At 60.2% G+C, this 16,402-nt stretch overlaps 1 non-coding gene across 1 annotated transcript; it reads right to left on the reverse strand.

Annotated features, from left to right (window-relative positions):
* Positions 1 to 5,352: 5,352 nt before the first annotated feature.
* On the reverse strand, positions 5,353 to 5,471 carry LOC131863261 (5S ribosomal RNA). The gene has a single exon (XR_009362193.1). It is a non-coding gene; the product is annotated as a 5S ribosomal RNA (ribosomal RNA).
* Positions 5,472 to 16,402: the final 10,931 nt, after the last annotated feature.

The following is a 16,402-nucleotide window of genomic DNA, read 5'->3' on the forward strand; positions in this document are numbered from 1 at the left end:
GGGTTATTGGAGCGCCGCCTCTTTTTTTGTCGGAGCGTTTGGTGGGGTTTCTCGCATTGGCTCTTCCGAGGCCCGGTTGCCACCCTGGCGCGCACGAAGTCGGAAGTAGGGTTAATTGCCCGGGTGCGCACCTTTGCCAGGGTGGCACCTTACCTGGGCTGCGCACCAGGGCGGGCTCAAGATGGCACGCGCGTTCCGTTTTTTTCACTATCTTTCAAAACGGAAATTTTAAAATCTCCTTTTTTTTTTGCCTTTTCTGGAAATTAGTGAAGGCAGCGCATCAAAGGTGCGCACCTCGCTGCCCACCTTGGTGTGCTCTGAGGTGCGCACCCGGGAGCGCTACGAAGTGTGCTCCAAGGTGCGGCGTGCACGTTGTCGGAGCCCGGTTTGCCCCGGGTGCGCACCTCGCCTGCACCTTGGCCGGGGTGGGCACCTTGGCTGGGTTTGCCCAGGGTGCGCTCCGAAGCGGGGTTACTGGAGCGCCCCCTCTTTTTTTGTCAGAGAGTTTGGTGGGGTTTCTCGCATTGGCTCTTCCCAGGCCCGGTTGTTGGGTGCGCTCCCACCCTGGCGCGCGCGAAGTTGGAAGTTGGGTTAATTGCCCGGGCGCGCACCTTCGCCAGGGTGGGCACCTTGGTGCGCAAACCTTGGCTGGGCTGCGCACCAGGGCGGGCTCAAGATGGCACCAGCATTCCCTTTTTCTCACTATCTTTCAAAACGGAAATTTTAAAATCTCATTTTTTTTTTGCCTTTTATGGAAATTAGTGAAGGCATCGCATCAAAGGTGCGCACCTCGCTGCCCACCTTGGTGTGCTCCGAGGTGCCCACCACGGTGCGCAACGCCGGTGCGAACCCGGGAGCGCCCCGATGTGTGCTCCAAGGTGCGGCGTGCACGAAGTCGGACCCCGGTTTGCCCCGGGTGCGCACCTCGCGTGCACCTTGGTGCGCACACCTTGGCTGGGTTGCGCGGCCTGGTGGGCACCATGGTGCGCACCAAGGAGCGCTCCGAAGTGTGCTCCAAGGTGCGGCGTGCACGAAGTCGGAGCCCGGTTTGCCCCGGGTGCGCACCTTCGCCGCGGTGGGCACCATGGCGTGCACGAAGTCGGAGCCCGGTTTGCCCCGGGTGCGCACCTCGCGTGCACCTTCGCCGGGGTGGGCACCTCGGCTGGGTTGCGCGCCCTGGTGCGCACCAAGGAGCGCTCTGAAGTGTGCTCCAAGGTGCGGCGTGCACGAAGTCGGAGCCCGGTTTGCCCCGGGTGTGCACCTCGGGTGCGCACCTCGCGTGCACCTTCGCTGCGGTGGGCACCTTGGCTGGGTTGCGCGCCTTGGTGGGCACCATGCAGTGCACGAAGTCGGAGCCCGGATTGCCCCGGGCGCGCACCTCCGCCAGGGTGGGCACCTTGGTGCGCACAACTTGCCTGGGCTGCGCACCAGGAAGGGCTCAAGATGGCACCCGCGTTCCGTTTTTTTCACTATCTTTCAGAACGGAAATTTTAAAATCTCGTTTTTTTTTGCCTTTTCTTGAAATTAGTGAAGGCAGCGCATCAAAGGTGCGCAACGCTGGTGCGAACCTGGGAGCGCTCCGATGTGTGCTCCAAGGTGCGGCGTGCACGAAGTCGGACCCCGGTTTGCCCCGGGTGCGCACCTCGCGTGCACCTTGGTGCGCACACCTTGGCTGGGTTGCGCGCCCTGGTGGGCACCATGGTGCGCACCAAGGAGCGCTCCGAAGTGTGCTCCAAGGTGCGGCGTGCACGAAGTCGGAGCCCGGTTTGCCCCGGGTGCGCACCTCGCGTGCACCTTCGCCGCGGTGGGCACCATGGCGTGCACGAAGTCGGAGCCCGGTTTGCCCCGGGTGCGCACCTCGCGTGCACCTTCGCCGGGGTGGGCACCTTGGTGTGCAGACCTTGGCTGGGTTGCGCGCCCTGGTGGGCACCATGGTGCGCACCAAGGAGCGCTCCGAAGTGTGCTCCAAGGTGCGGCCTGCACGAAGTCGGAGCCCGGTTTGCCCCGGGTGTGCACCTCGGGTGGGCACCTTGGTGCGCATGCCTTGCCTGGGCTGCGCACCAGGGCGGGCTCAAGATGGCACCCGCGTTCCTTTTTTTTCACTATCTTTCAAAACGGAAATTTTAAAATCTCATTTTTTTTTGCCTTTTTCTGGAAATTAGTGAAGGCAGCGCATCAAAGGTGCGCACCTCGCTGCCCACCACGGTGCGCAACGCCGGTGGGCACCCGGGAGTGCTTCGAAGTGTGCTCCAAGGTGCTGCGTGCACGTTGTCGGAGCCCGGTTTGCCCCGGGTGCGCACCTCGCGTGCACCTTCGTCGGGGTGGGCACCTTGGCTGGGTTTGCCCCGGCTGCGCTCCGAAGCGGGGTTATTGGAGCGCCGCCTCTTTTTTTGTCGGAGCGTTTGGTGGGGTTTCTCGCATTGGCTCTTCCGAGGCCCGGTTGCCACCCTGGCGCGCACGAAGTCGGAAGTAGGGTTAATTGCCCGGGTGCGCACCTTTGCCAGGGTGGGCACCTTACCTGGGCTGCGCACCAGGGCGGGCTCAAGATGGCACGCGCGTTCCGTTTTTTTCACTATCTTTCAAAACGGAAATTTTAAAATCTCCTTTTTTTTTTGCCTTTTCTGGAAATTAGTGAAGGCAGCGCATCAAAGGTGCGCACCTCGCTGCCCACCTTGGTGTGCTCTGAGGTGCGCACCCGGGAGCGCTACGAAGTGTGCTCCAAGGTGCGGCGTGCACGTTGTCGGAGCCCGGTTTGCCCCGGGTGCGCACCTCGCCTGCACCTTGGCCGGGGTGGGCACCTTGGCTGGGTTTGCCCAGGGTGCGCTCCGAAGCGGGGTTACTGGAGCGCCCCCTCTTTTTTTGTCAGAGCGTTTGGTGGGGTTTCTCGCATTGGCTCTTCCCAGGCCCGGTTGTTGGGTGCGCTCCCACCCTGGCGCGCGCGAAGTTGGAAGTTGGATTAATTGCCCGGGCGCGCACCTTCGCCAGGGTGGGCACCTTGGTGCGCACACCTTGGCTGGGCTGCGCACCAGGGCGGGCTCAAGATGGCACCAGCATTCCCTTTTTCTCACTATCTTTCAAAACGGAAATTTTAAAATCTCGTTTTTTTTTTGCCTTTTATGGAAATTAGTGAAGGCATCGCATCAAAGGTGCGCACCTCGCTGCCCACCTTGGTGTGCTCCGAGGTGCCCACCACGGTGCGCAACGCCGGTGCGAACCCGGGAGCGCCCCGATGTGTGCTCCAAGGTGCGGCGTGCACGAAGTCGGACCCCGGTTTGCCCCGGGTGCGCACCTCGCGTGCACCTTGGTGCGCACACCTTGGCTGGGTTGCGCGGCCTGGTGGGCACCATGGTGCGCACCAAGGAGCGCTCCGAAGTGTGCTCCAAGGTGCGGCGTGCACGAAGTCGGAGCCCGGTTTGCCCCGGGTACGCACCTCGCGTGCACCTTCGCCGGGGTGGGCACCTCGGCTGGGTTGCGCGCCCTGGTGCGCACCAAGGAGCGCTCCGAAGTGTGCTCCAAGGTGCGGCGTGCACGAAGTCGGAGCCCGGTTTGCCCCGGGTGCGCACCTTCGCCGCGGTGCGCACCATGGCGTGCACGAAGTCGGAGCCCGGTTTGCCCCGGGTGCGCACCTCGCGTGCACCTTCGGCGGGGTTGCGCGCCCTGGTGGGCACCATGGTGCGCACCAAGGAGCGCTCCGAAGTGTGCTCCAAGGTGCGGCGTGCACGAAGTCGGAGCCCGGTTTGCCCCGGGTGCGCACCTCGCGTGCACCTTCGGCGGGGTTGCGCGCCCTGGTGGGCACCATGGTGCGCACCAAGGAGCGCTCCGAAGTGTGCTCCAAGGTGCGGCGTGCACGAAGTCGGAGCCCGGTTTGCCCCGGGTGCGCACCTCGCGTGCACCTTCGCCGCGGTGGGCACCATGGCGTGCACGAAGTCGGAGCCCGGTTTGCCCCGGGTGCGCACCTCGCGTGCACCTTCGCCGGGGTGGGCACCTCGGCTGGGTTGCGCGCCCTGGTGCGCACCAAGGAGCGCTCCGAAGTGTGCTCCAAGGTGCGGCGTGCACGAAGTCGGAGCCCGGTTTGCCCCGGGTGCGCACCTCGCGTGCACCTTCGCCAGGGTGGGCACCTCGGTGCGCACACCTTCTCAATGTTTTCTTGCCTTTTCTGGAAATTGGTGAAGGCAGCGCATCAAAGGTGCGCACCTCGGTGTGCTCCGAGGTGCGAACCCGAGAGCGCTCCGAGGTGCCCACGAAGTCGAAAGTCGGGTTAATTGCATTGTTTTCCCCGGGTGCGCTCCGAGGTGCGCAACATCGGCGCGCACCAAGGAGGGCTCCGAAGTGTGCTCCAAGGTGCGCACGATGGCGTGCACCTCTGGTGCGCACGATTCGGAGCTCGGTTTGACCGGGGTGCGCACACCTTGGCTGGGTTGCGCACCTTTTGTGCGCTCCAAGGTGCGCACGAAGTCGGAGCTCGGTTTGCCCCGGGTGCGCACCTTCGCCAGGGTGCGCACCTTGATGCGCACGCCTTGGCTGGGCTGCGCACCTTGGTGGGCGCCATGGTGCGCACCTTTCGTGCGCTCCAAGGTGCGCACGAAGTCGGAGCTCGGTTTGCCCCGGGTGCGCACCTTGGTGGGCGCCATGGTGCACTCCGAGGTGCCCAAGATTGGTGCGCACCAAGGAGCGCTCCGAAGTGCGCTCCAAGGTGCGCGCGAAGTCGAAAGTTGGGTTAATTGTCCGGTTTGCCTCGGGTGCGCACCTTGCGTGCACCTTCGCCAGGGTGGGCGCCTTGGTGCGCACACCTTGGCTGGGCTGCGCACACCTTGGCACCCGCGTTTCCTTCATTTTAAATTTTTTTTTTTTACAATCTCTCAAGTGGGAAATTCTATAATCTCAACTTTTTTTGCCTTTTCAGGAAACTTTTGAATGGAGCGCATCATTGGTGCGCTCCGAAGTGTGCTCCAAAGCTCTCTCCAGCTGCGTGCACCTGCCCCGGCCGCGCACCCGGCCCCGCCCAGCTTCGCTCACCTGTCCCGGGCGTCTGGTGCGGAACCTTAGAGTAAGAAACATCACCGTGCACCTTGGCCAACGTGCGCGACTCGACCGAGCGCGCACTGGCCGAGGTGCACACCGATTTCACCTGGGTGCGCGCGCAGCACCTCGGGCGCACCGGGGTGCGCGCACAACGCCCGGGTTGCACCGTGGCCTGTGTGCTCGGGGTGCCTCGGGTGCGCGCTCGGTGTCGCCCCCAGCGCGCGCGGTAGTGCGGGCAGCGCACCCCGGCCCGGCCCGGCCCCGACGAGAACGCAAACGGGCAAAAGGTTTATTCAAATAGCATTGCGACGCCCGGCGAAAAACTAAAAAAGGGTGCAACACCGGGACTTCCCGGGAGGTCACCCATCCCAGTACTACTCCGGCCCAAGCGCGCTTAACTGCGGAGTTCTGATGGGATCCGGTGCACTAATGCTGGTATGATCGCACCCGTTATGAGCTTGTCGCAGTGTGTACTTAGCAAACCGCGACCCACGTGCGAATCCACCCCGGCCACCCACCCCCGTCGAGGTGCACACCCTCCCTCGCGAAGTGCGCCCCGTTCGCCAAGTGTGAGCCCTGCCCGGGTGCGCGCACCTTGCTAGGGCGTCGGGTGTGCACCCGGCCCGGCCTACGTGCGTGCACCTGGAGGGGGCGTCGTGTGCGTGCAGTGTCCCGTCTGCAACGCGGTGCCCACACACCACCTCGGGCGCAACGACCTGCGCTCACATGTGGGCCGAGTGCACCTTGGTGCATGTTCGGGGCGCCTCGGGTGCACGCTCGATCTTGCCCCGGTGCACCAAGGCGCTCGGTTTGCCCCGGGTGCGCACTTGGTGCAAGGTGGGCACCCAAAATAGGGATCAAGCACCAAAACACAAGTTTCGGGATGCAAAATGGGACCCAAGGACCACAAATGCGTTCCAAGACCCATGATGGGTCCACGAGAACAAAAATGTGTTCCGAGACTTAATAAACAAATATTGGGTTTTAGGAGAAGAAACATGCTCTGATGCCCAAAACGAGAATCGACCCCGAAAAGGCCACAGGCCAAAAGTGGGATGCGAGACAAAAAAAAATGGGACCCGAGGACCAAAATTGGGTTCCCAGGTCGAAGACAGGGCAACCGGACAAGAAACGACCTCTAAGGCTCGAAATGAGTCCCGACGACTAAAACTTGACAAGAAGCACCCATCAGGCACCCAACTCGACACCCATGGGATGCCGACCCACCCGGGCTTCCACCTAGCACACCTTGGCACCCACCCACCCTCGCACCCAACCTCGCACCCAACTTAGCACCTTTGAACCCACATTGGCACTCACCCTGACCCTGGCACCTTGGAACCCACATTGGCACTCACCTTGACCCTGGCACCCACCTTTGCACTCACCTTGGGACCCACCCTGGCTCCCACCTCGGCACCCACCCAGACACCCACCTTGGTTCCTTGGCACCCACCTTGGATCCTTGGCACCCACCCCGACACCCACCTTGGCACGCAACTTGGCTACTTGCCACCCACCTTGGCTCCTTGACGCCCACCCCGACAACCACCCCGTGACCTACCCTGGCTAGGGTTGGTGCACACCCACCCTGGTGCCCACCTTGGCACCCACCCTATGACCCACCTTGGCACGCACCTTAGTACCCACCCCGTTACCCACCCTAGGACCCACCCCGTGACCCACCTTGGCCAGGGTGGGTGCACCCACCCTGGTGCCCACCTTGGCACCCACCCATCCTAGCACCCAGCCTGTGACCGGGCTTGGAACCCAACCTTGCACCCGCACCCGTCTTGGCCAGTGTGGGTGCGCACCCATCCTGGCACCCACGTTGTGACACACCCTTTAACCCACGCACCCTAGCACCCACGTTGGCACCCACCTTGGAACCCAACCTAGCAACTTGGCACCCACCCCGTGACCCACCTTGGCATCCACCATAGCAGTCGCCGACTTGGCACCCACCTCGGCACCCACCTTGACACTTGTGGACCCACCTTGCCACTCACCCTAGCATCGACCCATCCTAGCACCCACCCTGGCACCTTTGCACCCTAGCACTCACCCATCCTAGCACCTAACCTGTGACCCACCTTGACACTCACCCTCGCACCCACCTTGGAACCCAACCTAGCACCCACCCACCCTGACACCAACCCTAGCACCTACCCACCCTTGCACCCACCCTGTGACCCATCTTGGCACCCACCCATCCTACCACTCAACCTATCACCCACCTTCTCACCCACCTTGGCATCCACCTTAGCACCCACCCACACTGGCACCTTGGCACCCACCTCGGGCAAGGTGGGTGCACACCCACCCTGGCACCCAATTTAGAACCCACCGAGCATGTTACCCACCTTGGCACCCACATTGCAGCCCACCCTAGTACCCACCCTATGACCCACATTGGCATCCACACCCTAGCACCCAGGCACCTCGACACCCGCCTTGACACCCACCCTAGCACTGAACCTGTGACCCACCTTGGAACTCACCCTAGAACCCACCCACCCTGTGAACCACCTTGGCATCCACCTTAGCACCCACCCACCTTGGCACCCACTCTAGCACTCACCCATCCTAACACCCAACTTGTTACCCACCTTGGCACCCGCCCTCGCGTCCACCTTGAAACCCACCCTAGCACCCACCCACGCAGGAGCCCACCTTGGCACCCAACCTAACACCCACGCATCCTGGCACCCAACTTGTGACCCACCTTGGAACCCACCCTAGTACCCACCTTTGAACCCACTATATCACCAACCCACCTTGGCACCCACCCTATGACCCTCTTTGGAATCCACCCTAGCACGCACCCACCCTGGCACCCACCATGGAGCGCACCCTAGCACCCACCCACCTCGGCACGCACCTCAACACCCACCTTGGTGTGCGCACTGCGCCAACCTCTCAAAGACCCTATGTGGTGCGCTCCAAAGTGTACACCTTTGGTGCGCTCCAAGGTGCGCACCTTTGGTGCACACCGAGGTGCACACCAAAGTGTGCACCGAGGTGAGCACCAAAGTGCACTCCAGGGTGCACACCAAGGCGTGCACCTTTGGTGCGGTCAATGCAAACGAATTCGGAAGTTGGGGTCGATGTCCTAATCGCTGCTGCAGACTACACGTATGAGAATCGGACAAATAGCTTTATATAGGGGAGGTGTTGCGTTTGATGGGTCGACTCCCCTGGTTGTGTGCACTGCACCAACTTCAAAGACCCTGTCTTGTTTAAGAAGTCAAAAGTTGGGGTGGATGTCCTAATCATTGCTGCAGTCTACGCATGTATGAGAATCAGACAAATAGCTTATATAGGGGAGGTGTTGCATTCGGTGGGTTGACTCCCCTGGTTGTGCGCACTGCGCCAACCTCAAAGACCCCGCATAGCAGAAGAAGTCGGAAGTCGGATTTTGGTGAGCACCAAGGCGTGCACCTTTGGTGCGGTCAACGCAGACGAATTCAGAAGTTGGGGTGGATGTCCTAATCGTTGTTGCAGGCTACACATGTATGAGAATCAGACAAATAGCTTATATAGGGGAGGTGTTGGGTTTGATGGGTCAACTCCCTTGGTTGTGCGCATTACGCCAACCTCAAAGACCTTGTTTTCGTTAAGAAGTCAAAAGTTGGGGTCAATGTCCTAATGGCTCCTGCAGGCTACACATGTATGAGAATCGGACAAATAGCTTATATAGGGGAGGTGTTGGGTTTGATGGGTCGACTCCCCTGGTTGTGCGCATTACGTCAACCTCAAAGACCTTGTTTTCGTTAAGAAGTCAAAAGTTGGGGTCGATGTCCTAATTGCTCCTGTAGACTACACATGTATGAGAATCAGACAAATAGCTTATATAGGGGAGGTGTTGGGTTTGATGGGTTGACTCCCCTAGTTGTTCGCATTACACCAACCTCAAAGACCTTGTTTTCGTTTAGAAGCCGAAAGTTGGGGTCGATGTCCTAATTGCTCCTGCAGGCTACGCATGTATGAGAATCAGACAAATAGCTTATATAGGGGAGGTGTTGGGTTTGATGGGTCGACTCCCCTGGTTGTGCGCATTGCGCCAACCTCAAAGACCCTGCATTGCGGATGAAGTCGAAAGTCAGAGTTTGGTGTGCTACAAGGTGTGGTCGAAGGTGCTCACCTAGGTGTGCACCTTTGGAGCACAGGAAAAGTGCCCTCCAAAAGTGCGCACCTTTGGAGTGCACAAAAGTGCCCTCCAAAAGTGCGCACCTTTGGAGCGCAGAAAAGTGCCCTCCAAAAAGTGCCCTCCAAAAGTGCGCACCTTTGGAGCGCAGAAAAGTGCCCTCCAAAAAGTGCCCTCCAAAAGTGCGCACCTTTGGAGCGCAGAAAAGTGCCCTCCAAAAAGTGCCCTCCAAAAGTGCGCACCTTTGGAGCGCAGAAAAGTGCCCTCCAAAAAGTGCCCTCCAAAAGTGCGCACCTTTGGAGCGCAGAAAAGTGCCCTCCAAAAAGTGCCCTCCAAAAGTGCGCACCTTTGGAGCGCAGAAAAGTGCCCTCCAAAAAGTGCCCTCCAAAAGTGCGCACCTTTGGAGCGCAGAAAAGTGCCCTCCAAAAAGTGCCCTCCAAAAGTGCGCACCTTTGGAGCGCAGAAAAGTGCCCTCCAAAAAGTGCCCTCCAAAAGTGCGCACCTTTGGAGCGCAGAAAAGTGCCCTCCAAAAAGTGCCCTCCAAAAGTGCGCACCTTTGGAGCGCAGAAAAGTGCCCTCCAAAAAGTGCCCTCCAAAAGTGCGCACCTTTGGAGCGCAGAAAAGTGCCCTCCAAAAGTGCGCACTTTTGGTGCGCACCAAGGCGCTGGTTCGGTCGTTGCAGGCGAGTTCGGAAGTTGGGGTCGATGTCCTGAGCGGAGGTGCAAACTACACAGGTGTCGGAATCGGACAAATAGCTTATATAGGGGAGGTGTATGCTTCGATGGGTCGACTCCCCAGGTTGAGCGCACCGCGCCAACCTCAAAGACCCTACGGTATGGATGAAGTCGGAAGTTGGGTCCGATGACCGATTCGATTAGTAGGTATGCTCATGAGGTCGGAATTTGGGTCCGATGACCTGCCATGTGCAGGAAGGCGAATGTTGACACTGTGCGTTGCAAGGTGCACACCAAGGCGCTGGTGCGGTCTTTTTAGTCGAGTTCGGAAGTTGGGGTCGATGTCCTGATCGGAGGTGCAAGCTACACAGGTGTGGGAATCGGACAAATAGCTTATATAGGGGAGGTGTATGCTTCGTTGGGTCGACTCCCCGGGTTGAGCGCACCGCGCCAACCTCAAAGACCCTACGGTATGGATGAAGTCGGAAGTTGGGTCCGATGACCGATTCGATATGTAGGCATACTCGCGAGGTCGGAATTTGGGTCCGATGACCTGCCACGTGCAGGAAGGCGAATGTTGGCACTGTGCGTTGCAAGGTGCGCACCAAGGCGCTGGTTCGGTCGTTGGAGGCGAGTTCGGAAGTTGGGGTCGATGTCTTGATCGGAGGTGCAAACTACACAGGTGTGGGAATCGGACAAATAGCTTATATAGGGGAGGTGTATGCTTCGTTGGGTCGACTCCCCGGGTTGAGCGCACCGCGCCAACCTCAAAGACCCTACGGTATGGATGAAGTCGGAAGTTGGGTCCGATGACCGATTCGATATGTAGGCATACTCGCGAGGTCGGAATTTGGGTCCGATGACCTGCCATGTGCAGGAAGGCGAATGTTGGGACTGTGCGTCGCAAGGTGCGCACCAAGGCGCTGGTGCCGTCGTTGCAGTCGAGTTCGGAAGTTGGGGTCGATGTCCTGGTCAGAGGTGCAAACTACACAGGTGTGGGAATCGGACAAATAGCTTATATAGGGGAGGTGTATGCTTCGATGGGTCGACTCCCTGGGTTGAGCGCACCGCGCCAACCTCAAAGACCCTACAGTATGGATGAAGTCGGAAGTTGGGTCCGATGACCGATTCGATACGTAGGCATATTGGCGAGGTCTGAATTTGTGTCCGATGACCTGCCATGCGCAGGAAGGCGGAATTTGGGTCCGATGACCGAGTTGATGGCGTGCCATGCGCAGAAAGGCGGAATTTGGGTCCGATGACCGAGTTGATGTTGATGGCCCGCCATGCACAGGAAGGCGGAATTTGGGTCCGATGACCGATTTGAAGGCGTGCCATACGCAAAAAGGCGGAGTTTGGGTCCGATGACCGAGTTGATATTGATGGCCCGCCATGCGCAGGAAGGCGGAATTTGGGTCCGATGACCTGACATACGCATGGAGTCCGACTCGGGGGCCGATGTTCGATTCGATGACTTGCATTGTGGGTAAAGTCGGAAGTTGTGGTCTTTGACCCGATTCGATGACCAGACTTCGGCTGCTTGAGAATCGGACAAATAACTTATATAGGGGAGGTAGTGTTCTCGAGCATCCTCCCCCCGTGCCCGTTTATGTCGATTGATGCTGGTGCTCGACTGGTTGGAGCGCTCGGATGCAAAAATCTTGCACCAGGATTTATCGATTGTGATGGACACGGCAAGTCTCCTGATTGCTATGCAGGAGCTCATCGTGAATCTCTATGCGGCCTTGGTATGGACTCGACCTGCGGAATGGTTCGGCAATGGTAGTCGCTCCAACACGTCCTTGCAATGGCCACAGAGGTGATTCGACTAGAGCTCCAGTCTAGCTTTTGGGTTGCTTGGCGGACTGGTATAGCCGCGATCGAGTTCCGGCCATGAACGTTTTAGATAGCTCTTGGGCTTTCTGGGACGGAAGTCGGAAGTTTGGGCTGTTGTCCGATTTGATGACCATTCTTCGGATGTGTGAGAATCGGACAAATAACTTATATAGGGGACTGTGTTGTCTCACGCAGCCCCCTCCGTGCCCCTCTATCTCGACCGATGTTGGTGCTTGAAAGGGTTGGGATCGCTCGGATTTATAAACGTGCACCACCATTTGTCGAGTGTGAGGGACGCGGCAGGTCTCCTAAATGCTATGCGGGCGCTCTCTGAGAATCTCTATCCGGCCTCGACACAGACTAGTCTTGCTGAATGGTTTGGCACTGGTAGTCGATCCAACACGTCGTTGTTGTGGCCGCCTAGGCGATTCGATTCGAGCCCCCGTCTAGCTTTTGGGTTGCTTGGCGGATTTTGCCCTATCCGCAAGTGAGCTCGGTCCCTAAACGTTCGAGAAACCCGATTGCTATGCGCCGACTCTCTTTCTTGCGAGCCTCCATCTAGCTTTTGGGTCTCTACGGAACGGAAGTCGGAATCTGGGACCGTTGTTTGATTCGACGAGGCAGACTACGGTTGTGCGAGAATCGGACAAATAACTTATATAGGGGAGGTGTTGACTGGAGCATTCTCCCCCGTGCCCCTCTAACTCGACCAATGCTGGCGCTCGAACGGTGGTAGCGCTCGGATTTTCATTGAGCGCCAGCATTGGTCGATTTAGAGGGGCATGCGAGATTCCCGAATGCTATGCGAGGGCTCTAACGGAAATGTCTATTGGTTTCGGTATGGATGCAATTGCGAGTGGTTCGGCAAAGGTAGTCGTTCCGATGCGTCCATGTCGTGGCCAAATCGATAATTCGATTTGAGCCCTCGTATAGCATTTGGGTCTCTCGATGTGATTCCGCATTCCAGTCCCTTTGGGCACTGCTTGAGCCGCATCCCAGGGGGTTCCCTTCCCAATAATCTGCCTCGCAACCCGATTGCTATGCGGTGAGGCTCCTCGGCCGCCTCGGAACTATCTGTGTATCAGACGCATCGCGGGATAAGGGGTTGGCAACGGTAGTCGCCCCAAGCGCGTCCGATGCTTGGACCATTCCGAGGCGGCCCTGAAGCCTCTTCCGTCTAGCCGTTGGGTCCTTCTCGCCGCATCCCTCGCCTCGCACCCCGATTGCTATGCGGTGAGGCTCCTCGGCCGCCTCGGAACTATCTGTGTATCGGACGCGTCGCGGGATAAGGGGTTGTCACTGGTAGTCGCCCCAAGCGCGTCCGATGCTTGGACCATTCCGAGGCGGCCCTGAAGCCTCTTCCGTCTAGCCGTTGGGTCCTTCTCGCCGCATCCCTCGCCTCGCACCCCGATTGCTATGCGGTGAGGCTCCTCGGCCGCCTCGGAACTATCTGTGTATCGGACGCGTCGCGGGATAAGGGGTTGTCATTGGTAGTCGCCCCAAGCGCGTCCGATGCTTGGACCATTCCGAGGCGGCCCTGAAGCCTCTTCCGTCTAGCCGTTGGGTCCTTCTCGCCGCATCCCTCGCCTCGCACCCCGATTGCTATGCGGTGAGGCTCCTCGGCCGCCTCGGAACTATCTGTGTATCGGACGCGTCGCGGGATAAGGGGTTGTCACTGGTAGTCGCCCCAAGCGCGTCCGATGCTTGGACCATTCCGAGGCGGCCCTGAAGCCTCTTCCGTCTAGCCGTTGGGTCCTTCTCGCCGCATCCCTCGCCTCGCACCCCGATTGCTATGCGGTGAGGCTCCTCGGCCGCCTCGGAACTATCTGTGTATCGGACGCGTCGCGGGATAAGGGGTTGTCACTGGTAGTCGCCCCAAGCGCGTTCGATGCTTGGACCATTCCGAGGCGGCCCTGAAGCCTCTTCCGTCTAGCCGTTGGGTCCTTCTCGCCGCATCCCTCGCCTCGCACCCCGATTGCTATGCGGTGAGGCTCCTCGGCCGCCTTGGAACTATCTGTGTATCGGACGCGTCGCGGGATAAGGGGTTGTCACTGGTAGTCGCCCCAAGCGCGTCCGATGCTTGGACCATTCCGAGGCGGACCCGAAGCCTCTTCCGTCTAGCCGTTGGGTCCTTCTCGCCGCATCCTTCGCCTCGCACCCCGATTGCTATGCGGTGAGGCTCCTCGGCCGCCTCGGAACTATCTGTGTATCGGACGCGTCGCGGGATAAGGGGTTGTCACTGGTAGTCGCCCCAAGCGCGTCCGATGCTTGGACCATTCCGAGGCGGACCCGAAGCCTCTTCCGTCTAGCCGTTGGGTCCTTCTCGCCGCATCCCTCGCCTCGCACCCCGATTGCTATGCGGTGAGGCTCCTCGGCCGCCTTGGAACTATCTGTGTATCGGACGCGTCGCGGGATAAGGGGTTGTCACTGGTAGTCGCCCCAAGCGCGTCCGATGCTTGGACCATTCCGAGGCGGACCCGAAGCCTCTTCCGTCTAGCCGTTGGGTCCTTCTCGCCGCATCCCTCGCCTCGCACCCCGATTGCTATGCGGTGAGGCTCCTCGGCCGCCTTGGAACTATCTGTGTATCGGACGCGTCGCGGGATAAGGGGTTGTCACTGGTAGTCGCCCCAAGCGCGTCCGATGCTTGGACCATTCCGAGGCGGACCCGAAGCCTCTTCCGTCTAGCCGTTGGGTCCTTCTCGCCGCATCCCTCGCCTCGCACCCCGATTGCTATGCGGTGAGGCTCCTCGGCCGCCTTGGAACTATCTGTGTATCGGACGCGTCGCGGGATAAGGGGTTGTCACTGGTAGTCGCCCCAAGCGCGTCCGATGCTTGGACCATTCCGAGGCGGCCCCGAAGCCTCTTCCGTGTAGCCGTTGGGTCCTTCTCGCCGCATCCCTCGCCTCGCACCCCGATTGCTATGCGGTGAGGCTCCTCGGCCGCCTTGGAACTGTCTGTGTATCGGACGCGTCGCGGGATAAGGGGTTGTCACTGGTAGTCGCCCCAAGCGCGTCCGATGCTTGGACCATTCCGAGGCGGCCCCGAAGCCTCTTCCGTGTAGCCGTTGGGTCCTTCTCGCCGCATCCCTCGCCTCGCACCCCGATTGCTATGCGGTGAGGCTCCTCGGCCGCCTTGGAACTATCTGTGTATCGGACGCGTCGCGGGATAAGGGGTTGTCACTGGTAGTCGCCCCAAGCGCGTCCGATGCTTGGACCATTCCGAGGCGGACCTGAAGCCTCTTCCCTCTAGCCGTTGGGGCTTTCTCGCCGCATCCCTCGCCTCGCACCCTGATTGCTATGCTGTGAGGCTCCTCGGCCGCCTTGGAACTATCTGTGTATCGGACGCATCGCGGGATAAGGGGTTGGCAGTGGTAGTCGCCCCAAGCGCATCCGATGCTTGGACCATTCCGAGGCGGCCCTGCAGCCTCTTCCGTCTAGCCGTTGGGGCCATCTCGCCGCATCCCCCACCTCGCACCACGATTGCTATGCGGTGAGGCTCCTTGGCCGCCTCGGAACTATCTGTGTATCGGACGCATCGCGGGATAAGGGGTTGTCACTGGTAGTCGCCCCAAGCGCGTCCGATGCTTGGACTATTCCGAGGCGGCCCTGCAGCCTCTTCCGTCTAGCCGTTGGGGCCATCTCGCTGCATCCCCCACCTCCTCGGCCGCCTCGGAACTATCTGTGTATCGGACGCATCGCGGGATAAGGGGTTGGCAGTGGTAGTCGCCCCAAGCGCGTCCGATGCTTGGACTATTCCGAGGCAGCCCTGCAGCCTCTTCCGTCTAGCCTTTGGGGCCATCTCGCCGCATCCCTCGCCTCGCACCCCGATTGCTATGCGGTGAGGCTCCTCGGCCGCCTGGGAACTATCTTCGTATCGGACGCATCGCGGGATAAGGGGTTGTCACTGGTAGTCGCCCCAAGCGCGTCCGATGCTTGGACTATTCCGAGGCGGCCCTGTGGCCTCTTCCGTCTAGCCGTTGGGGCCATCTCGCCGCATCCCCCACCTCGCACCCCGATTGCTATGCGGTGAGGCTCTTCGGCCGCCTTGGAACTATCTTCGTATCGGACGCATCGCGGGATAAGGGGTTGTCACTGGTAGTGGCCCCAAGCGCGTCCGATGCTTGGACTATTCCGAGGCGGCCCTGCAGCCTCTTCCGTCTAGCCGTTGGGGCCATCTCGCCGCATCCCCCACCTCGCACCCCGATTGCTATGCGGTGAGGCTCCTCGGCCGCCTTGGAACTATCTTCGTATCGGACGCATCGCGGGATAAGGGGTTGTCACTGGTAGTCGCCCCAAGCGCGTCCGATGCTTGGACTATTCCGACGCGGCCCTGTGGCCTCTTCCGTCTAGCCGTTGGGGCCATCTCGCCGCATCCCCCACCTCGCACCCCGATTGCTATGCGGTGAGGCTCCTCGGCCGCCTTGGAACCATCTTCGTATCGGACGCATCGCGGGATAGGGGGCTGTCACTGGTAGTCGCCCCAAGCGTGTCCGATGCTTGGACCATTCCTAGGCGGCCCTGAAGCCTCTTCCGTCTAGCCGTTGGGGCCTTCCCGCCCCATCCCTCGCCTCGCACCCCCGATTGCTATGCGGTGAGGCTCCTCGGCCGCCTTGGAACCATCTGTGTATCGGACGCATCGCGGGATAAGGGGTTGGCACTGGCAGTCGCCCCAAGCGCGTCCGATGCTTGGACCATTCCGAGGTGGCCCTGAAGCCTCTTCCGTC

The sequence above is a fragment of the Cryptomeria japonica genome, unplaced genomic scaffold (assembly GCF_030272615.1).
Source record: "Cryptomeria japonica unplaced genomic scaffold, Sugi_1.0 HiC_scaffold_58, whole genome shotgun sequence".
NCBI classification, from domain to species: domain Eukaryota; kingdom Viridiplantae; phylum Streptophyta; class Pinopsida; order Cupressales; family Cupressaceae; genus Cryptomeria; species Cryptomeria japonica.